The following is a 27,621-nucleotide window of genomic DNA, read 5'->3' as shown; positions in this document are numbered from 1 at the left end:
GTAATATCCGTGAAAATTAAATGAAAAGGAAAAATTAAATTATACATAATTAAGTAAAATTATTCAATATAGTTGTAATAATCAGATGCATCCAATTGGTTTAAGTAAAACAAAACTATACTCCCTACTATATACAATATTTCAAATTGGGGTTTCAATTAAGAATGTGAAAACGCAATGAAGGTGGCCAATAATTAATCAATTAATTAAGCAATTAAGATCTGGAATCTTTCCTTATTGAGCTGGATTGCTCCTCAAAATTACCAAAATTCAATCATTTGAGCCTAAATTCACATGTAACTTGAGAAATGCATATCACTTGGCTGAAAACTTCACATCAATGTCCATGCACAGTAGGAAAATCGTGTGAGAAATAATGTCTGTTCATTAGGGATTTCCACTAGTTTAAGTTTCAAGTTTTCATAATGTTTCATATTTCATATTAACTGACCTCCATATAAGCAAATCTAAGCCCACTTTAAGTCGTAAGTAATCTCAAATTAAGTCCATCATAAGGCTTATGTGTCTAAAATCATTCAATTATTATTTTAATCCATGGTTGCAATTCAATTAAAGTGCGTATATGGCTTAATATAGCATTACCAAGTGTATTTAACTAACCTTCCCACGAATAATACCATAGGTGGAAAAATTGACACATTAGAAGACTCTATCTTCATCTAAAATCCACATATGAAAGACTAAGTTACCAGTGATGTGTCAAACTGCTCCCATAAAATCATAAGTTAAGTTGCCGTATGTGAGAATACATGAAAACGATCGTAGATATGTCAGTGAAGGCCTAAATATTGACGTAATTGGCCTCTCGGCTCTTCTGATGATCCTACATACTCAATTAATTCTATACTGATGGCATTGAGATCGTATCCTAATCTATATTATATATTAGGGAATAAAAATAGCAATTGAAAACAGTACGTTTCAACATATACCTTAGCATGTGCATTTTACACATACTACCATCTCTCGAAGAATACTATGACCAACTTTCTAAATAACAATAACTATCACCATCATAATCTACTATCAACTCACATGATTATTTCATTCACCATTTATCACTTCAATTATCGCGTAGCATTCATATTAGTGCGTCTCAAAGCACTCGTTTCATCAAATACGCAGCATATGTGCCATAACCTACACATATTAAACCATTATCATTACTGTCATAGTATCAAAGAACAGCACAACACAACATTAAAATGTGCTACTATATTTTGTCGTAAACATTCCCTAAATACGATCTCTACGCTTGTTATTTTGGTTAAAGCCATCACACATGTATATTAACTTCCGCTTAATACTCGAACACTTCACTGACAACGATTAAAAAAAAATATCAATCACTTCTTTAACACCATATTGATAAACTTGCGAACGGCATTCACTGGTATTTTACACCTATGTATGGGATTAACGGTAACTTCAGATGAATACCTATTTCCTTGTAATTACACTTGTATATTAACTACGCACACACAATGTCATAATGCACATCACATATTAGCCAAAAGAATAAAGGTTTCTACTTACAAAACGACTCATAGGGGACTTAACTTTGCTTATTGGGTAGTGGTTCCCATCTCGCTGTTGTTCATCAGGAATGGTAGGCCTCGCTCCATGGTTCGGCTTAGGTAATCGGGGTCCATCTCGTCCTCTCAGCTGATTACCACCCTCCTGGGTCATCAATCTCGTGAAGCGCCACCATAGCCGGAGTAGTCTCTGCCTCAGCTTCTTAGAACATCATAGTGGTCTTCATTACGTCAGGGACAGAATAACACAAGGCATTAGTTAATTTATACATGTTGTAATCTGTTTCGTAGTGCTAATGAGAAAAGAATATATGTATTCTGGTCTGTCTAATTTGCTTATAACAGCTCTAAATGTTCTCTTATTTTCAACCGCCTTGCTCGCCGAACAGATGTAAATTTTACGTGCTTTTAGAATTGCACTTTATATCCCGTTGAATTCTGCTTTCTTCAAGTTGTGCAGTATCGGGCAAATATAATGTTTCCGAGCCCAACCGTGACGTAGTACAGAACCAACTTGACGTTTTCTTACAGCTGGTCTATAATCTCACGTATATGTGTCAACCTACAGCTGACGTTAAGCGGGCTGTCGCAGATTTAATCTCTTCTTCAATAATTGATTAAAGAATCTGATAAGTAACTGGTTTCTTTACACGACTCCGTCCTTTCTTCGATGCAATGCTGGATTGAGATTTTGTTCTAATGGAAGTTTTTTTTCAATAATCGGTTTTAAATAATCCGCTCTCGTCATTCTTTCGCACCGCCTTCTAAGAGTGGTTCTTTCCGTGATTGCCGGTTGAAATTATTATCTTTTCGGCTCGTACCGCTGTTATTTGCTTTTATATTGATCCATTAATAGCTGGAACGCCATTTTTGTTCCTAATACTGCAACTATATAACGGTGAAATGGCACAACGTTAATTTTTGCAAGGAGTTGTGGACAATTCACCAAGGAATGAAGCAATTTAAAAATGAAGAGTGTATCAATAATTCATGGCGTTGTGACAGGCTAAGCATATTTAAGGACTGTTGTAAGGATGTATAATCAACATTATCATATGTATTCATCTGTAGCAAATTCACCAATACAATCCATCCCACTTCGCTTATTCCCAGTATATCGATGCCCAGTCTCTTCATTTCTCATTTGACTATATCCAGCTTTCCTTGATACATGAATCCTACATTCCAAGTTCCTAAACAGTACTGTTCCTTCCAGCATCGCACATTTCTTGAGGCTTCTCTCAACGTAGATCCCCCCGGAGATCCGACCGGGGAACTTCAAACTCCAGAATATTTTGAATTGAGTAAAGCCATGGAGTTTTCTTGGGAAAATTACAGTGGTGGTTTCCCGTTGCCTTCCACTGTCCTCCACTCCTGCTGGCTCACTGACCCAGTTTCCCGCTAGGGTTGAAAACCCAACCTTCCACTGGGTTGCTCAGCTTAACAGGGGCACCACGCGTAGGTAGGATTTCTCTCTTGGTGAGTACATATAATTGCATCACACCCCCGTTTCTAGCCAGAGTCTCAAGATGTTCGTAGAGACTCCCCCAGGTCGTCTCCTTGCATTACTTGCATTCAAATATTAGTTTTATTGTTCCTTTAGGGATAAATTCATTATTTACATTTGCTGATGTTCATTTATTTAACCTTTGAGGTGATACCAGATATGAGGATTCGATATCGTACATGAACTCAGCTTAGAAAAGGGAAGCATCCACTCGTCCAATTAAGCCTACCCAACTGATGCTTGAGAATGGGATAAATGCTTTCAATTTGTTTTTCTTTCAGTATTGGGCTGGACAAAATATTATTTGCTGCCTAGCTCCTTGTGATAATAATTTTTACCCTATCCTATTTTTACTTTTCTATGCATATTTTTGATATTTGCTTCATTTGTTTTTAACCCTGGGACTGTACATCAGGGCATTGAGTGTCCCTGGTAACTTTTAATTCATAGTAATTTGGTGTTTGAAACCCCTATATTCTCCTTCCTCCGTGACTTTCCTTTGGTCTTTGTATTCTCTCAGCTCATGCACTAATTCTAATGAGTGTTTTCTGCTGGGGTACGGTTAATGATACGTTATTTCTTTGTAGCCAGTTTGGTTTTTCCTACTTCCTTAACATGTACCTTTGTACTTTGTGTTAAGAGTGTTTGAAATTGACTGCCTTGAAAGTGGTTAATAAGTGTTACAGTACCAAAATCATGTAGGTCTGAGCCTGATACAGCCTACTTGATTTCGTCAATGCTCTAGACGATAAAAATATTGTTGAAGATGATGATGTGATAGAACATATATATTTTTCCCTCCGTGCTTCAGATGAACATATTATCACTTGGCAGAAGAATGAACAAGATCCTGGGTATGACGAGGACTGGAAATCCCATCAATACGCAGAGGAATCCACCCTTCTATTGCATAAAAAATGGTATTTATGATAACTAGTAAACCAACACCAGTCAATTTCAGGTGTGGTTATAAAACAACTGTCCAAAGAACCTAAAATCACTATTATTTGCAGCGAATGAAAGACATTCATATACAAAAAACATATGCTAGAATTGTGCCCAAATTTTGCAAAGTGCCAAAAATAAAAAGGTTAGATTTTCTGTTTTAAAATGTGACCCGTTTATTTTACTTCATTACCAGATTTTACAGTGCTGTTCTAATTTGGAAATATATATTTGCATATTGAAAATAATCCATTTCACTGATTTCATGAATTTTAAAATAAAGTGTAAATCTGAAAGTGTAAAATATGTGTATCTTTTGTGGGATACACAGTGCCCTGGTGTACAGTTCCAGGATTAAATAAAAGAGTCGGCCAAGAGCCCTGGGATAGGCTATACACTTACTCGCATTAATATTTGGCCACATATTATATTTTGATACTGTACATTAATTTACTATTAATATAATAAACAAAAAATAATAATTTATACTAATGGATGAATATAACGTTTTCAAGACAAATAGAATTTCACTTTATGACTTTATGAGAAGTACTAAATATGACAGTAACTTTAATATTCGGCTACCCATATATCACCTCTGAATAACACATTACAGTCAACTATTGGTACTTCGTAGCACCTCCATTTCTGAAAATAACCTCTTGTAAATGATGTTGCATGTGGGAAAACAGTCTTTCGGTATCGCCAACCTGGATGCTTTACAATTCCTCTTCAATTCTTCTTTGAAGTACATTCTTAGATCAAACAGCAGTTCTGCGAACCCTGTGTTTGAGTTCTGCCCATACATTTTCAACTGGGTTGAGATCTGGGCTTTGTGGCGGTGTTTCAATCACTTTGAGACACTTGTACAAGAGCCAACTTTTCACAATAAAAGCTTTGTACTTAGGATCATTGTCCTGATAAAATTTAAAACTACCTCTGATGTCCAGTTTATCAGCACTCTTATGGAGATTTTCCTTCAAGATGAGGAGAGAGCCTTCTTTCTTCATAGTGCCATCAATTCTAGTCATTTCACAGACTCCAAATGAAGACATACAGCCCCCAGATCATGATGCTTCCCCCATCATGTTTGACAATGGGACATATGTTTCTGTTTTCCAGGTCTGCATTTGGCTTCCACCATACAAATACCTTGCCATCCGAGTCAAAAATATTGAATTTGCTTTTGTCTGTAAAAATGACATCATTACACCAAGAATCATCTTCCTTGACACAGTCTTTTGCAGACTGCAATCTCTTCCTTCAGTTTGCTTCACTAATGAAGGGCTTCTTCCTCGCAGCTCTACCATTGTATCCTTGTTTCCTCATGACTCGGCGTACTGTTTCAGGATGGACTTACTTATCGCACCCCTGGAACATTTCCGCTGGTAATTTAGGAGCAATAAGACCGGTTTGTTTCTTAATCTTTCTAATCAATATCTGTTCTTCCCGCTCAGTGAGTTTCTTAGGCTAGGAACAGATTTGAGCCTGTCTTCTTTATCAAATATTATTATGTCTCCTATTGTGTTCCTTAGAATGTTCAAAAGCTTCCTTATTTGTCTCCGAGACATCCCTTTAGCATGATGTAGTACAATAAGTTGACGTTGTTCATACATGGTATTCTTTCCTTTCCGACCCATTTTACTGACATTCCACAGCAGCACTTCCATACAGTGATTACGGAGAACTAAGCTAGAATAAACAGCCATCGCAGTGATCAACACATGGGGTGGCTGAATATAAAAGTGGCTCACTCCAGTAACTCTTTCAACTTAGCGTACATGGTATTAATTTTGAAAAAAAATAGAAGACCACACATTCGTTTCTAATACATACATGCTGAACATTCTAACACATCTAGCTATTGAACATTCTTATACTTCTTTTTAGCATATAATACAGTTGGTATTAATAAATGAGTCACCTTGGCCAAATATTAATGCGAGTAAGTGTAAACTGCAAATATTTTGGTTGGGTTCAATTGTTTCTGCAGATAATATGTATGGCCCTAATATTAGAGTACCATATTTATTTACTTTGAACGATTTCGCCTGCTCCTCCTTGTTACTATTGTCATGCTGTCAAATCTGATTTACCTGATAATAAGCATTGCCTATGAGATACACAAGGCCAGGAAATCCAGCACACTAGACTCTTCTTCGAGATACTTCCGACAAGTGTCGCTAGAGTTCTCTTTACTGATCTGTCTCGCCTGCTCATTGCAACATGTTCGTATATGAAGAACTAAAAAAAATATATTAAAACTAGTGATTTCAGAAGGCAGCAAACAGATATGAGATCAAAGATAGACCAAGAGCAATTGTTTGACTTATTTTCTACAACATATTTCTTACAATATGCTTAAACGAAATAAGTAATTCACGAAAGTAGCAGAGATATCTGACAGCGAGTTTGTCACTTCTTACCGATTCCTTTAATTGTGCCTCAAGAGTATCCCATAAGCGGATCAAGATTGCGGTCATAAATAACTTTGGGTTTAATCGCCCTTTCACCAATTATCAGCGATCCAATTTTTTCCTCCGCACATCTGATATTTTGACATTCGTATTGAAGCCGCTGTTTGGTGAGTGATGTTATGCCCGTTTCGCCATTAGAAAATCCTATGTCATCTTTTAGCGTCTTCTGATACGGTAGAGTTAGGCAGTGCAAGGGTCACAGAAATCTGTAACTGGTAAGTGCTTTCCTATGCCAGAGGACGCAAATATTTAGTGTCGTTTCACCGTATTTCTCTTTTTTCTTCCTGTAAAATTAAATTTGTGTTCGCCTCTGTGGTGTAGTGGTTAGTGTGATTAGCTGTCACCCCCGGAGGTCCGGGTTCGATTTCCGGCCCTGACACGAAATTTGAAAAGTGGTACAAGGGCTGGAACACGGTCCACTCAGCCTCGAGAGGTCAACTGAGTAGAGGTGGGTTTGATTCCCACCTCAGCCATCCTCGAAGTGGTTTTCCGTGGTTTCCCACTTCTCCTCCAGGCAAATGCCGGGATAGTACCTAACCTAAGGCCACGGCCGCTTCCTTCCCAATCTTCCCATTCCTCCATAAGGGCCCTGTTCAGCATATCAGGTGAGGCTGCCTGGGTGAGGTACTGGTCATACTCACCAGCTGTATCCCCCCACCCAAAGTCCGGTGCTCCAAGACACCCTTGGGGTGGTAGATGTGGGATTCCTCACTGAGTCCGAGGGAAAAACCGACTCTGGAGGGTAAACGAATGAAGAAAGAAGAAAATTAAATTTGTTCTAACAGGAATAAAGCTCCTAAGTGACCAACTTTAGCATGCTTTCCAATTTGGTTTGCTTTTTGGTCAAGTTCAGATACCGTAAAACTTCTCAATTTACAGACTGTTTTCTGTAATCTGGTATTTAATTTTCTCATGTGTATATTTTTTAGATTTAACAGGGATACTCGTAGACTTTCCTTGATACAGAAACGAGACTTGTACTCCTTTTTTGTTTGTGGCTGACGTATGAAGATATGGTATTTTCATCGTTAGCTGAATTGGAACTTTTACTAAATTTTTATGGCAATACATCATTTTTGGGAGCTGGACGCTTCCTGTGTTTGACATTTTCCTGTTTGTGAACAGGATACATAATGAAAACAGAAGGAAGTTTGATTGATGTGCTTACACTGAGATCTGTTTTATGAGAAGAATTGCTAGGTACCTAAAGAGATCCTGCTATATCACCATGCCTAGAAATAGTTTGCCTCCGTTTCTCCCTTAAACCGCACTTCGGAAGGGAAACTATGGAACGTCAATTTTCATGCTATTTTTAGTGTCATCCGAAATACAGAGAAGTACATAACAGTGCACTTTCTTCTCTACCTCACAGACACTCACCGACCGAAACAATATTCACAATAAATTAAACAAAATCAACACAGCATCACAATTACTCCGCATATCACAATGTTAAAGTCCGTCAAGAACAGAACGGAAACCTGACATGTAGCGGCCTCGTATATCTCGTAATAAGATGTTGTCTACTGAGCTCGATAGCTGCAGTCGCTTAAGTGCGGCCAGTATCCAGTATTCGGGAGATAGTAGGTTCGAACCCCACTGTCGGCAGCCCTGAAAATGGTTTTCCGTGGTTTCCCATTTTCACACCAGGCAAATGCTGGGGCTGTACCTTAATTAAGGCCACGGCCGCTTCCTTCCCACTCCTAGCCCTTCCCTGCCCCATCGTCGCCATAAGACCTATCTGTGTCGGTGCGACGTAAAGCAACTAGCAAAAAAAAAAAAAAAGTTGTCTTCTATGGACTCTATTTATTCTGTGACGACTATTTGTTGATTTACCTTATATCCCACCTCCACTATCTATAGACATTTGTGACAAGAGCTTGGACTACTACACTGTAATAATCACTACATTATATTATATTCTAATACAAACGGACACACTCAAACTACTGAGGTCACTACACTTCACCAGTGACAATGTTGGCGAGTTCCGATCTACATCGAGTACAAAAAAGAAGTGCTTGCAGTTCCTTCATTAACTAGTTGTGCCACAGCAATAGCATTGCAACAAGAACCTACAGTACATTTGCCGAGAAAAAACTTCCATATTTATCACCATACAACATAACAAGGAGGGACATTATTTGACAGTCATCTCCAATGAAACGGAAGAGGAACGAGTTTGCTTTCTGTTTGGGCGACGTGTTTCTTCGGCGACCGAATACGGAGTGTCTGTTGGAGATGTGTACATAGGGGCGCTGAGCCTGGTATTGGAGATTTATACGGGTAAGTGTGTGAATAGCTGATTATAGAAATGATCTTTTCTTTATTCCGAATTACAGCTAACTTTGTACAAGTTGCTGAATTAATTCAGACAAGTGACGGTTAGCTAAACGTAAACAAGGCCTTTACAGCTGTTCGTCAGAAAGTGTCAAGTAGGCTATCTGTGATCAGACGAATGATTCCTCAGGTATTCGGGGAAATTTCCCACATTTGAAGAGAAAATGAACCCTGGAAAAAATAAAGGAAGTCGAAATGTAGGAAAAATTTTGAACTCAATAGAGACGTTCGTAACTAGAACGAACTTGGTGGTGATTATTCATTTTACATTTTAAATTTAAATTAGAGTCTCAAGGAGCTTACAGTGAGGGGCAGTGCATATTAAGTTCACAATTACATCTTCATTATAGACTGTTGTGCCTTTCAGCGATCAGTCAACAAGCTTCTGCAAATTTACTAATCACCACCACAATCTTCTATTTGTAACTAGTTCTGTGGCCTCGTTTATTTCTATACTTTTTTTTTTTAAATCTTTAAATCACTAGAAGCTGACTCTAACCATCATCATCTTAGTTTCCCTCTACTTCTCTTACCCCCCCATAACAGAGTCCAGTATTATTCTAGGTAGGCCTAACCTGTCCTCCTCCATTCGCCTCATACGACCCCACCACCGAAGCCGGTTTATGCGTACAATTTCATCCATCAAATTTATTCCTATTTTAGCTTTTCCGAGTACCATCCTGGCATTGCCCCCACCTGTTTGTACCAGCAATCATTCTCGCTACTTTGATATCTGTTACTTCTGACTTATGAATAAAATATCCTGAGTCCACGCGGCTTTCACTATTGTAGAGCAAACTTGGTCTGGAATCAGACTGATGTAAAGACAGTTTCGTATGGGAGCAACTTCCTTCTTACAGAATACTGCTGATCGCAACTGCGAGCTCACTGCATTAGCTTTACTACACCTTGATTCAATCTCACTTACTGTATTACCATCCTGGGAGAGCACACATTGTAAATGCTTGAAATTATCTACCTGGTCCAGCTTTGTATTCCCAGTTTGACATTCAGTTCTCTTGAAATGTTTCGCTACTGACATCAATTTAGTATTGGAAAGGCTAATTTTCATACCATACTCATTGCACCTATTTTCAAGTTCCAAGATATTACACTGCAGGCTTTTGGCACAATCTGTCATTACCATAGGCCAGACTGCTTACTATATTTTCACCTAACAGAATCTCTCCCTGCCACTTCATACCTTTCAGCAGATGGTCCATGTACACTATTGAACAACAAATGAGAAAAGTTACAGTCTTGTCTATCCTCTGTATTTACCTTGAACCATTCTCGCTACTTTCATGTCTGTTACTTCCAACTTATGAACGAGACACCATGAATCCAGTTGTTACTGCAGCCCAATTGCCAAAATAAATGCCTTTCATTGATTTTAATAATCTACCTTTAATCCCATGGTCCTCCTATATGGCAAACATCTTTTCCTTCATTACTCTGTCATATGCCTCCTCTAGATCTATGACAGCTAAAAATTACTGTCTATTCCTCTTGTAGCATTCTTCAGTTGCCTGGTGCATACTGAAAATCTGATTGTGACAGCCGCACTATGATCTGAAATCACACCAGTTTTCATCCAACCACTCATCGCACCCTCCCTTTCAGGATGCCCGTGAACATCTTGCCTGGTATACTGATCAATGAGATGCCGTGGCCGTTTTTGCAATCCTTCCTGTTCTCTTCCTTATAGATAGCTGCAGTTACTGCCTTTGTCCAGTCTGAAGGTACCTTACTAATACTGCATGCTAACCTTATTACTCTATGAACCTATTTCATCCCTGCCTTCATACTATATTTAAACATTACAAAACTAAGTTCATCTATTCCTGCTCCTTTATGACAATGGAGTTTATTTACATCCTTTCTCCTTCCACAAGCGTAATTTCTCTAACAGCATTGTCCTCCTCCCCATGATCTCAATTGTTCAGGACATCGCAAGGAAAATACCCTTTTTTGTTTAGAAGATTTTCAAAATATTTCTTCCACCTATCCTTTGATTCCCTGGGATCTCTTATGAGTTCATCTGATTTATCCAAAACACTATTTATCCTCGGTTCCACTTTCGTTGACTAGGTCTTGCGAATGCAAGTGTACATGTCCTTTGAGTTTCATCAAAACAAATCGAAAACATGAAGAAAAACATAAAGCTCTACCAATTTTAGCTACTCTGTTTGTCAAAAACTTGTGGGTGGTGAGACATCCATTGCTGACTAATATGTGCCAGTTTTTGTTTGAGTTGGTTAACTGATGATGAATTATATGTGGGTCGAGTCATAAGTCATGGCGACTATTTTTTTTCTCACGTACAGGAGACAGCACGGAAAATGTAAGATATGCATTTGGAAATATAGGGCATGTGCCTGAAGACAAATTCTGACTTCAGGAGATTCTCGTAGGAAAGTGACAGAACACATGCCAGTAGTAAACATTGTTTTATTATGGTATAGACAGCAAATACACAAGACTACGTACAAAGGACAGGTCTCCACTGGTTACAGACTTTCGAAATAATCACCCAAGGTTTCCACTGTGCGTTGCCAGCGGTGGGGCAGGCGCTGAAAACCATTCGCTGCATGTGTATCGCTAACGTGACACCTCTCTCCAAAATGCTGTTATGATGCCCTCTTTGTTAGCAAACCGTTGTCCACCTAATGCTTCCTGCAGCTCTGCATGGCATTGGCGTGCATTTCTGCGGGGGAGAACTGCTATTTTAATATACGATTGTTGCTCCTGCTTGTTGACTTCCATTTTATGACGCTCTCACTCACACACTGAACTTGAGAACATGCTTAGACCCACACTGTTGTTTACATACACCATCTGGTGGCATCATACGCAAGTAGGCTACATACCGTATGTTTCCAAATGCATATCTTAGATTTTCCGTGTTGTCTCTTGTTCGTGAGAAAAACAATAGTTGCCATGACTTATGGCTCGACTTACGTATTTCTGAGAATATAGAAGTTGAAATTGCATTGTTTGCTGTTGGTTAGTTCTACATTTTGTCCATGTCTTCATCTGCATAACAGATGATAGAAAAATAAAATTACATCTCTTGACATCACGATAAACCTTTCTTGCAAGTAATCAACTTCATTTTCCATATCAAAATTTAATCACTAAGTTTTACAATATTTAAAATTCTTCCACCGTTTTGATACTTTTTTTGCCTTTTGGCAAATTTTTTATTTGTCAACAGTACATGTTTCGTTCCTTATTTAGGAACATCCTCAGCTGTTATTGTAGCTTAGGTGAATTGCTAAGATTTTAAACACGTTAATGTGCAGGTACATTGATTCACTTAAAAACTACTAAAAATACCAATTAAATTAAATGATATTAAGAACAATGTAGGGGTTAGTGTGTTAATGATATGAGAACGGATGATTACATAGTTGGTCAGCTTAAAAACTATGTCAATTCATTTGAATAGTTGTTAAAAATTTCATTTTGTTACATTAAAATGTCTGCGGTTAAAAGTTTTAAAAAATGTTTGACTTCATAACACTGTTCAAATTATTGAATGTTTTACCTTCTGTTCCTTCCAGGTAAGTTGTTATATATTATGAGTTTGCTTATGGTGCCTTTGATTGAGTCTAATGTGGAACTTTGAAGCTGATTGCTGATCAATTTTTGTGAAGGGAGCTTCGTTTCATTTTCTGAAATGAAATAAAATAAGGAAATGGGAATTTGTTTAAAAAACATGTGTCTTTACATAATAACTAAATGTATAAAAAAGTTATTTACCTTGCTATGTTAGACTCCAATTTTACTGTGACCCTGGAGGGATGTTTGTTGCTGCTTTGCGTCTTGTATAGTAATGGTGTGTGCGTTCCGTTGTATGCTCCTCCTTACGGGTAGGCAAGGTTGCGGAGAGGGGAGGGGGCATGTCTGTTACTGTCATGGCATCAACTTTAGAAGGGCTAGGGAGAGGGGATGTACAAAATGGTGGAGGTTCGTTCTTATTTATCCTTTTACTATTTGTATTGCGTCTTTTGCCTAAAATTTCAAGACTTGATAGTGTTCCTTCAAATATAGGATTTCTAATGTCAATAGTTTCATTTAGGTTATTGTCCTGATTGCTTTCTTGTTCTAAATAAATGTATAGATTTTCTAATATGTTAAGGAGAGCTCCTTTGTTTATTTTATGCAATATAGTTAAATCCTGTTCTATGGTTGTAAATAGATGTCCGGTTGAACTCATGTGTTGACCCATCGCGGAAATTTTTTTATGTCTTTCAGCGTTGACATGCTCCTGGTATCTTACAGTAAAACTGCGCCCTGTTTGTCCGACATAACTTTTTTTACATTGGTGACACTTCAATTTATAAACTCCTGATTCAGAATGTTAGTTTTTTCCTAGGGAATTAACACTATTGTAATTAAATAATTTATGCTTTGTGTTATTGCTGGTTGAATATGCGATCTTATAATTATATTTCCTAAACAAATTGGTTATTGTGTATAAGTTAGGGTTATTGAACGTGAACTTGGCGTATTTGTCTTTCTTTTTTGTTTCGGGTTTTAGGTTAGTTTGTAATTTCTGTTTGAATTTACCGATTATTTTGTTTATTATTTTTGGTTCAAAACCGTTGTATTGGGCTTGTTTGCGAATAAAGAACAGTTCTTTTCCTCTTTCCGTGTGTGTAAGGGGTATATTAAATGCTCTATATATGTAACTGTAATAAGCTGACCTTTTTTGCGATTCTGGGTGCAGTGAGTAGTTCTTTATTGTAATGGGAGTAAAAGTGGGTTTTCTGTGTATCTTGAAGACAAACTCTTCCTTTTTCCGTGTTACATTTATGCCTAAAAAGTTAATGGAGCTTTCTTTTTCTTTCTCTAATGTAAACTTTATTCTGGAATCAAGTGTATTTAATTCATTGAGGATATCGTCACTGTTATTCTCTCTTCGATCTATTACGGCAAAAGTGTCGTCCACAAAGCGTATCCATAAATTGAGACCTTCTATTTGTCCTATTATTTTGGTATGTTCGAGGTAATCAAGATAAATATTGGCTAAAATGCCCGAAGCAGGAGCACCCATTGGGAGGTCTTCTTGTCTATATATTTTTTTATTGAAAGTGAAGTAATTGTGTTTAGTAACAAATTTAAGTATATTAATGAAATCTTCTACTTCTGGTATGTCGAGTTGTTTATGTTCTATAAGATTCTTCCTGATAATTTTTATTGTTTTGTCCACAGGAATATTTGTATACATGTCCTTGATATCAAAGGAACATGTTACTTGGCGTGGTGTTAATTTAAAGTTTTTGAGTACTTTGCAAAAGTCTACTGAATTTTTTATTGGTGTCTTGTTGTGAAAAACGTAATGCTTGGTTAGGAATGTATGTATGTATTGTGATGTTTTATAAGTAGGGCTGTTGCTGAAGTTTATTATTGGTCTTATGGGAATTCCTTCTTTATGTAACTTTGATAAGGCTCTTGCTGGTGGAAGGCCAGGATTCATGTTTATCAGTTTTTGGACATCTTGCTCACTTAAAATAAAGGTTGCTTTTCTTAATAGTGTTTTTAACTCTTTCTGAGTTTTAGTTGTAGGGTCTCTATCTATTTCCGAAAAAGTGCTATTATTGAAGAAAGTTTCTGTTTTTTTGATGTATTCCTTCTTATCTAAAACTACTATTGTCCCTCCCTTGTCCGCTTTGGTAATTACTATTTCCTCTTGTTTTATTTTATGTGATAAACTTGAAGTAGGTTTATTTCTGTTATGGGAAACTATTAAGCCTTTTACTAGGTTCGGAATTTTCTTTTTAACCTCGTGTCTGACGTCACTCTGAACTTCGTTAGGGAGTTTTTGTATAGCTTTTTCTACTTCTGCAATGGTAGTTATTAGCTCTTTTTCTTTGTTTCTACCTATCCAATTGAAATTACGGCCTTGACTTAGGGTTTTCATTTCCTCCTCAGTGAGATTAACCTTAGAAATATTCTTAACGGGCAAAGGGTATTCTTCCAATTAATTTTCTGAATTTGAAGAGTAAGCTTTGCCATTTTCATTTTTTATCTTGGCATTTTTTAATGATGTTAATTTGTTATTAAGGGTTTCCTGTTTTTTACTTAAAATGATATCCATTTTTTCATGGATTTGTCTTTGAAACGAATCCCACTCTAAGGGTAACAGTAGTGTTGGACTTTGGAGATGTGCAGAATACATTTTACCATGGAGAAATGCTTTCTTTCTATAAAGGTATTTTATTTCATTTTTTGCCATATTTGATTGACTCTCTTTTGTGTTTCAAAGTGGTGTCTGGAGGGTACGTGTTTCTTTTGGGTTTTACTTAGAAATTTAGGAACTAGGTTGTCTTTACGACATTTCTTTAAGAAATCTATGTCCTTAGTTAACTTAGCTACCTTCACCTTTAGATTGAAATAGATGTTGCCTTGTTTATTTGCCTGGTTGGCCTTAGAATTGCAAGTAATCAACTTCATTTTCCGTATCAAAATTTAATCACTAAGTTTTACAATATTTAAAATTCTTCCACCGTTTTGATACATTTTTTGCCTTTTGGCAAATTTTTTATTTGTCAACAGTACATGTTTTGTTCCTTATTTAGGAACATCCTCAGCTGTTATTGTAGGTTAGGTGAAATGCTAAGATTTTAAACACGTTAATTTGCAGACACATTGATTCACTTATAAACTACTAAAAATACCAATTAAATTAAATGATATTAAAAACAATGTAGGGGTTAGTGTGTTAATGATATGAGAACGAATGATTACATAGTTGGTCAGCTTAAAAACTATGTCTATTCATTTGAATAGTTGTTAAAAATTTCATTTTGTTACATTAAAATGTCTGTTTGCGGTTAAAAGACACATGTTTTTTAAACAAATTCCCATTTCCTTATTTTATTTCATTTCAGAAAGTGAAACGAAGCTCCCTTCACAAAAATTGATCAGCAATCAGCTTCAAAGTTCCACATTAGACTCAATCAAAGGCACCATAAGCAAACTCATAATATATAACAACTTACCTGGAAGGAACAGAAGATAAAACATTCAATAATTTGAACAGTGTTACGAAGTCAAACATTTTTTAAAACTTTTAACAGCAAACAGACATTTTAATATAACAAAATGAAATTTTTAACAACTATTCAAATGAATAGACATAGTTTTTAAGCTGAACAACTATGTAATCATCCGTTCTCATATCATTAACACATTAACCCCTACATTGTTTTTAATATCATTTAATTTAATTGGTATTTTTAGTAGTTTTTAAGTGAATCAATGTGCCTGCAAATTAACATGTTTAAAATCTTAGCAATTCACCTAAGCTACAATAACAGCTGAGAATGTTCCTAAATAAGGAACGAAACATGTACTGTTGACAAATAAAAATTTGCCAAAAGGCAAAAAAGGTATCAAAACGGTGGAAGAATTTTAAATATTGTGAAACTTAGTGAAACCTTTCTTGCCCGGACATGACAGATAAGTTAGAGGTCCAACATGGAGTGATCAGGACAACATCATAATGCATTACTATCTTCGGCGCAACTCTGTCCATTACGTCAGAGAATGAATATGACAATTCACGCAATGCATGATTGGGAAGTCACCTTACCTGGTCACAGTGGCAAGCTCACAACACATGCTTTAGTGTGTATGTTGGGTGGATTATCAAGTAGGTGGAAACAGACATTGGGATACATTTTTACTGGATACATGAAGATGGTGTGCACTATGTATGGAAATATTATTTCAGACATAATGAAAACCCAAGTCTTAAAAGTTTACAAAACATTGAATTAGGTCGTAAAGATCCACCGTTTCAATACAAGATGTGTTGTTGGATAAGTTACAACCTCACTATTTTTGGTACCTGTTTCAACATCCATGGATGTCATCTTCAGTTAAGTAAGGTCATTATACAAAGATACATAGTAAAGTTAAAACACACAAAATTGACCCTCATAATTAAAACTGTCTATAACAAGTTAAAATACAAAGCATATTGATGCTAAATATCCAGGTTTAAACGCACAATTTGTACAAGTTTAACAACTTGTTAGTAAAAAATAAAACACTGAAGCTGAGGAGCCTCATAGAAAAACAAGTTCAAAGCCTTTGACACTCTTGGAAATTTTTTTTATAGATTTGAATCCTTTGTGTGGCCTCTGGCATTGTGGCCGAAATATATCTGGATTTCTTAGAACACACTGCAGTTGATAATGATGTGAGATTCAGCAATATTCAGATGTGGGCCAGATATGTGAATGGCACATTTAATATTTTAGATGAACGCTCTACCGAAGCACCGATGATGCTAATAAACCTCAATAACATTGATCCTATTATCAGTTTTACATTGGAATCAGAAATTAATAGCTCCATTAATTTTTTAGATTTAACAATTACCAGACTCTCCTCTTCTCTTTTATATAGAATTTTTAGAAAACCCACCAACAGAGCAACGACAATAAAGCAAGACTCAATGCATCCTCAGACTTCAAAATGCACCACTTACAACAGTTTGAAGTCCCCATGCCTGAATCAGATCTGAACAAGGAATTGAATATCATCCGTGCTATTGCCAAGTTCAATGGTTATAATAATACTTTTATTGAAGGCATAATTAATAAATTTAAGCATTGCTCTAAATCAAATTTAATAAAAGATAAATCAAAATCAGAATTGTTTTTGACCTTCTCTTTTGATAAAACCATATATAACGTAACCAATATATTTAAGAGACGTAATGGTAACATCTCTTTTAGATCTAACAATAGAAATACGGACGTTCTACACAATTCCAACCTTACTCATAGATCTAACCCTTTCTCAAAATGAGGTGTATACAGATTTCGATGCAATGAATGCAGCAGCTCATTCCTCAGGCAAACTGGTTGGAGCATAAAAATCAGGTATACAGAACATACAAATGCAATTAGATATAATAGATTTTCTGCAGTAGGTCAACATATACATGATCCTGAGCACAAATTTTATGGATATTGAAATCCTTGACATGCTTAGCAAAGGCCCTCTTTTAGATACTACCGAAAACTGCTACATTCACTTAGACCAATTTTTAATCCAAACTTTAATTTAAATGAGATCTCTGAGGAACCAAAAATCCTGTTTGATATTCTCATTGCAGTGTTTAATATGTTCAGAATTCCAAAAAACAGCTCTGTCTTTGATAGGATGCAACACCTTAACGCGATATCCCCTCCTACCTCTAAAACCTCCTGATCCTGCCCCTTCCATTGCCCCTCCCCCTTCTCCTCCCTAACACACTCCTTCCATCTCCCCTTCCTTCCTTAGTCAGTCTACATGACTTCCAAGCCAGTTCCTCTTCAACTCCATAGCATACGCAACCAACCAACCGAGGTGAGTCTCTTTATAAAGATTTACCTTCTTGCCCCATTTCCACTATCCGAGTTTAACTTGTTTCATTTTTCATACTACAGGCCCTGCATTGGAATGAGAACTTTGCTTTTAACATCTTCAATACATAGCTCCGGCCACAAGATCCACTCGCTCCAATATAACATGACATAACATTGTATTTTATGAAGAGAGTTTATATATATTACCAATTGAGTTAGTGTGTTTTTTTAATGCTCACAGAGGAACACCAACTAATCTTTCAACCTATTTTTGCATTGCACTCAGGACACAGTTCTCTGCATGTGTTGTGGCTACCAGTGCCGCACAAAAGACTCAGATCTATAAAAAAATAAAAATTCCAAGAGTGCCAAAGGCTTTGAACTTGTTTTTCTATGAGGCTCCTCAGCTTCAGTTTTTTATTTTTGAATAACAAGTTGTCAAACTTGTACAAATTGTGTATTTAAACCATGGATGTTGAAACCGGTACCATAAATAAATCAGGTTGTAATCTTTACCAACAACACATCTTGTACTGAAAAGGTGAATCTTGTACGATATAATTCATTGTGTTGTAAACTCTGTTCAGTACGGACCAAACATGAAATTCTTGATCTTAAAAGTTTGGCAGTTGTGTCAGATATGAGCGCACCAAATTAAGGATTTTGGAAAAGCAATGTGAATCCTACATAGGTAGCACCCAGTTTGGTTTTCTTAATGGATTTGGCACCAGAAAGGCATTGCTGGGGATGCATAGATCTGTCTGTGGATATATATGCTTGTTTCATTGATTAAGAAAAAGCTTTTGACCATTGCTGCATATCCTACATGATATCGGCATGGATGGTAGAGATATCTGAATTATTGCCAACCTGTATTGGAATCAGACTGCATCAGTTAACAGCACAAACTACTATTGAAATAAAGCAAGGAGTGAGGCAAGAGTGTGTTCTGTCTCCACTTCTCTTCAAGCACTAGAAGGAAAACAGGAGGGCATTGTTGTTAATGCGATGACAATAAATAATATGCTGTATGCAGATGATACTGTTCTGTTAGGAACAAGTGCTGAAGACCTGCAGACATTACTGAACTGTGTGGTTGAACAGAGTGCTGCAGCAAGTCTGCGTTTAAACACGAGAAAGACCAAAGTAATGGTCATAAGCAAACATAACACTCAATCTGTTAACTTGACAGTAGCTGGCACATCACTGCAGCAAGTCCAATACTTAAAGTATCTCGGCAGTGAACTTGATCACAGCTGCAACAATGCTGTTGAAATTAGGTCCCAGATTGAACAGGTCATTACAGGTGATAAGGTCAATCAGTCACTACTGATCTGCATTTAGGGCAGTCGCCCAGGTGGCAGATTCCCTATCTGTTGTTTTCCTAGCCTTTTCGTAAATGATTGCAAAGAAATTGGAAATTTATTGAACATCGCTCTTGGTAAGTTATTCCAATCCCTAACTCCCCTTCCTATTACCGAATATTTGCCCCAGTTTGTCCTCTTGAATTCCAACTTTATCTTCATATTGTGATCTTTCCTACTTTTAAAGACACTACTCGATGTCATTCCACACCATCTCTCCATTGACAGCTACTGCTTAGTTGAGCAGCTCGTCTCCTTTCTCCCAAATCTTTTCAGCCCAAACTTTGCAACATTTTTGTAACACTACTCTTTTGTTGGAATTCGACCAGAACAAATCGAGCTGCTTTCCTTTAGATTTTTTCCAGTTCTCGAATCAAGTAATTTTGATGACGGTCCCATACACTGGAACCATACTGTAGCTGGGGTCGTACCATAGACTTGTATGCCCTTTCATTTACATCCTTACTATAACCCCTAAGTGCCCTCATAACCATGTGCAGAGACCTGTACCCTTTATTTACAATCCCATTTATGTGATTACCCCAATGAAGATCTTTCACTATATCAGCACCTAGGTACTTACAATCATTCCCATAAGGAACTTCACCCCATAAACATAGTAATTAAAACTGAGAGGACTTTTCCTTCTTGTGAAACTCACAACCTGACTTTTAACCCCATTTATCATACCATTATGTACTGTCCATCTCACAACATTATTGAGGTCATTTTGTAGTTGCTCACAATCTTGTAACTTATTTATTACTCTATACAGATAACATCATCTGCAAACAGCCTTATCTCTGATTCCACTTCTTTACTCATATCATTGATATATAAAAGAAAACATAGGTCCAGTAATACTGCCTTGAGGAATTCCCCTCTTAATTATTACAGGGTCAGATAAAGCTTTGCTTACTCTAATTCTCTGAATTTTTTTTCTAGAAATATAGCCACCCATTCAGTCATTCTTTTGTCAAGTCCTAATGCACTCATTTTTGTCAGTAGTCTTCCATGATCCACCCTATCAAATGCCTTAGATAGGTCAGTTGCGATACAATCCATTTGACTTCCTGAATCTAAGATATCTGCTATATCTTGCTGGAATCCCACAAGTTGAGCTTCAGTGGAATAACCTTTCCTAAACCCAAACTGCCTTCTATCGAACAAATTATTAATTTTGCAAACATGTCTAATATAATCAGAAAGAATGCTTTCCCAAAGCTTACATGCAATGCATGTGAAACTAAGTGGCCTGTAATTTTCTGCTTTAAGTCTTTCCTTTACACACAGGGGCTACTATAGCAACTCTCCATTCATTTTGTATAGCTCCTTCATGCAAACAATAATCAAATAAGTACTTCAGATATGGTACTCCACCCTAACCATCTTACCAATTCCAGCCCCTTTTTTAGTTTTCAACTTTTGCATCTTATTGTAAATGTCATTATCATAGGTAAATTTTTATACTTCCTGAGTATTAGTGAACTCCTCTAACTGGACATTATCCCTGTAACCAACAATCTTTACATGCTGCTGACTGAATACTCCTGCCTTTTAAAGATCCTCGCATACACGCTCTCCTTGTTCATTAATGATTCCTGGAATGTCCTTCTTGGAACCTGTTTCCGCCTTAAAGTACCTATACATACCCTTCCATTGTTCACTAAAATTTGTATGACTGCTAATTATTCTTGCCATCATGTTATCCTTAGCTGACTTCTTTGCTAGATTGAATTTCCTAGTAAGTTCCCTCATTTTCTCCTTACTTCCACAGCCATTTCTAATTCTATTTCTTTCTAACCTGCACCTCCTTCTTAGGCTCTTTATCTCTGTGTTATAATATAGTGGGTCTTTACCATTCCTCACCACCTTGGAAGGTACAAACCAGTTTTCAAATTCCTCAACAGTTGCTTTAAAACCACCTCAGATTCTGTGTACATTTTTATTTACTCTTTTGCACAGATCATATTTACATTTTAAAAACTCCCTCATGCCTGTTTTATCAGTCATGTGGTTCTGCGTAATAGTCCTACTTTTAACCTTTTAAGTGCTGAGTTACCACATGACTGTTTGGTACCTCAGTGCTGAGTTTTTCATTCGCATGTAAAAAAAATTGCAGGAGCCTCAATTTTTAACTTATCAGTGAGAGGATTAGCTGAAAATGTTTATAAATGTTGGTTGTTTATAAATCTAAATACAAATGGAAAATCCTACACTTATGTTCAATATTATTTTCAGAGAAGACAAAATTGCACTTATGTGCCCACGCGTGCATTATCTTTATACAAAGTAAAGAGCCCAAAATAATATTATTTCGTAAAATCTTTAGGCAACTAATACATGTAACTCCTTAGAAGTATATAAGTTGATATTTTAAAATGCTTTCCTAACCTGGAATGTAGTGATAGTTAAATGTTTTCTGCTGGTTGTTTGTGATGTCGATTTGTTCAACTATCTGCACCAACTCCACTGGCATAAAAGTTTCTTAAAAATCAATTATTCTCGGGTTGTCATCAAACACTACTTGGTCCTCAGAGCCTGTCACAGTTACCTGAAACTCTGGTGAAGAAAAGTAATCCATCCGCCACGAAATTAGCGATAAAATAGCTTTTGTGCTCAATGTGTTTTTCTTCTTTCGTTTAGGAGGCGCTGTTTTTCTCTCACATACAATATTTTTGGCACTCTCTCTATCACTCTCACTTTCAAAATCACTTAACAATTCCTAAAAATGATTATCTCCATTATCACTTTCCGCTGTGGTTAATAACTGAAATATTCTGTGATCCGAAATAACATCACTGCAAGAGCAAATAAATTGTTGTTCCGCCATGTTTATTTACATCACAGATGAACTCCACAGGCGTCTACAAAAAGCTCTGTAAGTTACTTCCCGAAGCAATAATCTCTGATCAGTTAGTTCTACATTATGCCCAGCAGATGGCAGAACATGTCAGAGTTCAAATTTGCACTCAAAAATGAACCGGGAAACTGATAAAAATTAAAATTCTCGCGCACCATCTATAGACGGGTGTAGCACTGGTGGACTAGCCACGTCAGCCCGTCTATAGGCGGGCGTAGCAGTCATCGGGTTAAGACCTTCCTTTCTATCACATTTATTTTTAACAACAACAAGAACAGCTTTGTGATCACTAATACCATCTATTACTTTGGTTTCTCTATACAGCTCATCTGGTTTCACCAGCACCTCGTCCAGAATATTCTTCCCTATAGTTGTTTCCATCACTTTCCGAGTCAGCTGTCCTTCCCATAACTTATTTGTCATTTGTCGGTCATGCTTCCTGTCATTTGCATTACCTTCCCAATTGACATTTGGTAACTTGAGATCTCCGGCTACAATCACATTCCTTTCCATACCGTTTCCCACATAGCTGATTATCTTATCAAATAGTTCTGAATCAGCATCAGTGCTACCCTTTCCCGATCTGTGCATTCCAAAGACATCAAGTTGCCTGTTATCTTTAGAAATGAGCCTTACACCTAGAATTTCATGTTTCTCATCTTTAACTTTTTTGTAGTTTACAATTTCTTCTTTCACCAGAACGAATACTCCCTCTCCTACTATTTGTATCCTATCTGTTTGATACACCCTCCAGTTTCATAAGAAAATTTCTGCATCCATTATATCATTTCTCAGCCATGATTCAACTCCTATTACATTATCTGGTAAGCATATATCTATTAAATTATTTAATTCTATTCCTTTCTTTACAATACATCTACAGATCAACACTAACATTTTAATGTTACCTCTACTTGACTTTCACATCTCTGTACCCTTATCACCACTCCCTAGACCCCCTGTTTCCCTGAATGTACCTCCCTATAACCCTTCTAAATAAATCACCCGACTTATTCGTACCATTGCAGTTTAAGTGAAGGCCATCTGAGCGCAGATCCCTATCTCCTACCCATCCATTAGGATCTAGAAATCTCACTCCCAATTTCCCATGTACCCACTCCACAGTCTCATTTAAATCCCCAATCACCTTCCAGTCAGCTGCCTCTGTGGATCAGTGGTAGTGTGTTGGCCTCTGGATCACAAGATGGCAGGTTCAAACCCGGCAGAGGTAGTCGGATTTTTGAAGGGCAGAAAAAACTCCATTCGACACTCCGTGTCGTACGATATTGGCATGTAAAAGATCTCTGGTGACACACTTGGTGTTTATCTGACAAAATTCATTAAATCTCAGCCATAGACGCCCAAGAGAGTTTCGGTTTGCTCGGTGTGTCATCTAATGGGCCTAGAGTAAAACGAAACGTTGAAATTGATGAGCAGACAGCCAGATGGCATCAAATTGAAATGTCTGCACATGGTAGCTGAGGCCATACGATTAAAAAAAAGAAAAAATCCTTCCAGTCAGTATCCTTCCTACACATTATTCCTTTATAACAATATCTGCTTCCATAAATTTCACCCGTGCTGCATTTACCAGATCCCACACATCCCCAACAATGTTGGTGCTTATACCTGCTTGCCTTACATTGTTGATACCAACGTGAAACACTACCACCTTCTCCTTTCCCTCCTCCTCTTCTACTTTCTTCTACAACTGCCTCAACCTAATTCCTGGATAACTCTCTATCCTGGTTCCCTTTCTTCCATACACTTTTCCCATTTGTCTAATATTGGAACCCCCATGACCAGAGCCTCAACCCTGCCCATCCCATTTGATTCCCTCCCCTCCAGATCAGCTCTTTCTTTCCTGACAGCTGAATAAGCTATGTTCTCCTCCCTTTTCTCTCTCCCATGACCGTGTTCCACCTGTCTTTTCCGATCCTCTACTCTAATTTCCTTTTCTCACCTAATCCCTTCCTCCTACTTCCACACTTCTCAGCGACGGATCCCTGTTCCTCATCTTCCCGCTGTTGTTCTAACGGCAGTGGCTCGTATCGATTTCTGACAGACACCTGTCCTGAATTCTGATCCTGAATGGAGCCCTTAGCCTGCAATCTTCTTCCCCTCAAACATTAGACCACCTGTCTTCTACAACTCCCCCTTACCTTCACCCCCCCCCCCCACTCTTTTACATCTATTGTATCCTGCACATTGTTTGAGGGAGGCCTATCTTCCTTCTTGTATTCTGAGAGAATCCTAATGATCTTCCTCAAACTCTCCAACTCCTCCCTCATGCTCCTTAATGCCTGGACACACCCACAGTTACCACACTTGCACTCCTTAGCCATGCTTTGTGGAAAAATGAAAATAAAAGGTAAAATAAAATAACTTATTCCATGCAAAAAAAAATGAAAGGAAAGAAATATTGTTTAGGATAGTACTCACCGATCACGCGACAATAAGGTAATTAATATAATGCTACACTACAATACTACTTTGTTGTACTATATTTGATCCTGTAACACCCTAACAGGATAAAAACTGACGTTAATTACTGAATACCGAAAGGAGTACATAAAAATTGCACAATTCTCTACTGCAGTTAATCCTATCCTAATTACTACAACAGGATTCTAGTGAGAGGGTTTCTACAGATACTTCTACCATAGCGTATCGAAGAGGAAGTGCAACATCTTCACGAGTTAGCATAGACCGCTGCACAGATGGCATTGCCATCCACAGTGATGACTGAGCGTGAGGATAACAGAGGCATTATCGGGACTACTACTTCAAAATCTACTAAGAAACTCAAGCATGCAACTTATGTTTGAAACTGATTTCGTCTGCTGGACACTTTGGAATATTTCTTGGATGATTTCGCTGCCTTCGAAGTAACCAACTCTCTTCTTATCTCCTTTGTGCAGAAGAAGAATCGACATTTCAAGTAGTGAAATATGAGTTTTGGTAGCAAACATAGCATATGATCTTTGCAGCACCCCAACTGCGATTACTTCACTTCAATAACGTCTAATCCAAGCACTCGAAGAAAGTATCACCCCATCAACTATCCGTACACGATAGCTTTTCCGCAACAACATTTTCCACTCGCAACAACACATTAACAACACTTTCTGACGGATACGTGAGGTATATGGCGCTTTGCATTGAGCCGTACTCTTTAATTAGTGTTAGGGAAGCAGGTACATTATCAGTCGGTTTGCCGAAAAGGAAAGGATGACATAAATCACACTGAATCACTTTTGAAATTTCTGCACCATGTATTCGGTTAAATGATACACTAAGTACTCTTTGTTACAATTCCGCCCACTTAACTCAGGTAAACTGTTTTACCAGTGTGCTATTTGAATGTAATTTTCGATGTTCACTATTTTTTCCCTGATTTCATCTTCAGCTTGTGTCTTCACTGCACAATTTTTACTTTCAATTTTTCTTGCAAGAATACGCATTTGATTAACAAGAGACGTCAATGGGGATTTCAGCTCTGTACTGACAGTTTCCGCCAGATGATAAGGCAAGTTTAGTCGGTACGTAAATAGATGGCAACGTGTGTAAATGTAGGAAGGCAATAGTGGACGGATGATCATCACAACTTAGTGATCGCAGGATACCGAACTGACGTTCTAGGGGATCTTGATTCAATTTTCCTGTCAAAACATGGCTATAATTTTGTTCCCACAAATATTTAGACACTTCTAAGGTACTTGCCACTGTAACTCTTAAAGACTCCAGTGTCCTTTGTGAAGTGAACGAATTTTGAGTATCTCTAAGAACATTCTGCCATTTAATTAAAATTGCATGTGCATGTGATTCTTTATACAGTGCTTGAGTGGGAATAGCTGAATTTAGTGCGTGAATCAGACAGTTTAAATCGCTTGTGAAAATTTCCGTTTGTTTACTGTCTTCTAAACCCAGTGTTTTAATACCCCAATTGAATGCAATACCACTAGCGACTGATCTACTGAATAGTTGAAGTGCCAGTCTTATATTTATTCGCTGAAACGAATTAGGATCCAAGTGGGCAGAGGTCAGTTTGTAGCAAACTTTCAATGCGGAAAATTCAGGAGACGAGTCACATTCGTAAACTTCCCTGTAGAATGAATAATTAATAATATTGCTATTATAATTAACTTGTTCTTTGTCATGAAAATGATTTCTTACACATTTAAATACATGTGGCGCATCTGAAAATGCCCATAATTTTCTGTTGGAGTTAGCTGGATTGGAAATATAACACTTCAGATTCTTTATGTTACCAGATATTCCTAAGCCTTTCCACAACTTTTTATTCGACTGGCTACCATCGGATGTGAAACCAATGATTCGGACACCTACTTGCTCTAATTGTATGATGACTTGAATGAGAATGTTTGCAATTATATCACCAGGGGTGGCGTTCCGGCTAGCATATATCGCTATGGGTTGTATCCAGTTATATAGAAAAGGAACAAACATAAAATCTAGAGCATGATTTGCCAACTGACCCTTGCTTTTATCTTCAGTAAATTTCCCCAAATTAACAATACCATTCACTTGCAACGATTCTGAGTTAAAGTGAATTCCTTCTCTTAACTTTACCTCATCAACTATCAACATCCCTAAGCGTTCATGTTCCTCCTTTCCATTAAAAAATCTGCCATGGCAGTGGTAGCATGTTCATTTATGCCGTACGAACATTTTAGACCCTTCACCAAATTTCTCAAGTGGGATTCAGAAGGCAAAGGCAGCAAGTCATGATTTAAACAGTGCCGATAACCCTTGGGAGACTTTATTTTTAAAAGAAGTGCATTAAGAAGAAATTCATGACTATATCTCATTCCTTTTTTTTACTTTTTGCTTGACATTTCTTTAACCTTGTATCAACTATAATTTTCTGTTTTTTGCTGAGAGAACCAAATTGTTTTGATTGAGTGAAATTTCTCTTTAATTTTATATCTGAAATGTCTTTTCCAAGCAAATGTATCATAGCTTTAGAGACATTGAGTTGATTCTGCATTCTAATGAAATTACGTTTCTGATTCTTCTATCTCCTCTTTAATAAAACAATTGTTTTCATAGCATCTGTGACATTAGAGCTATCTTCAATTGTTGAACATACAGGTTGATCTGTTCAGAGTTTTTGTTAGAGAAATCTCTTCGTGTGGATTGCCTATTCGATGGGGAGCTGCGTTTCTTTACTGCCT

At 37.2% G+C, this 27,621-nt stretch overlaps 1 protein-coding gene across 2 annotated transcripts in view; it reads left to right on the top strand.

Moving 5' to 3' along the window:
- The first annotated feature begins 8,747 nt into the window (after positions 1–8,747).
- LOC136882085 (zinc finger protein 239) overlaps positions 8,748–27,621 on the top strand; it is a 65,152-nt gene continuing 46,278 nt past the window's right edge. Inside the window, exon 1 of one of the 2 annotated variants that reach the window (XM_067154595.2) lies at positions 8,748–8,771. The gene's annotated coding sequence lies outside the window, so the exon portion shown is untranslated. The remainder of the gene's footprint in view (positions 8,772–27,621) is intronic. The other variant, XM_067154597.2, reaches the window with a different exon arrangement.

The sequence above is a fragment of the Anabrus simplex genome, chromosome 10 (assembly GCF_040414725.1).
Source record: "Anabrus simplex isolate iqAnaSimp1 chromosome 10, ASM4041472v1, whole genome shotgun sequence".
NCBI lineage: Eukaryota > Metazoa > Arthropoda > Insecta > Orthoptera > Tettigoniidae > Anabrus > Anabrus simplex.
This window is presented reverse-complemented; position numbering and strand designations above follow the sequence as displayed.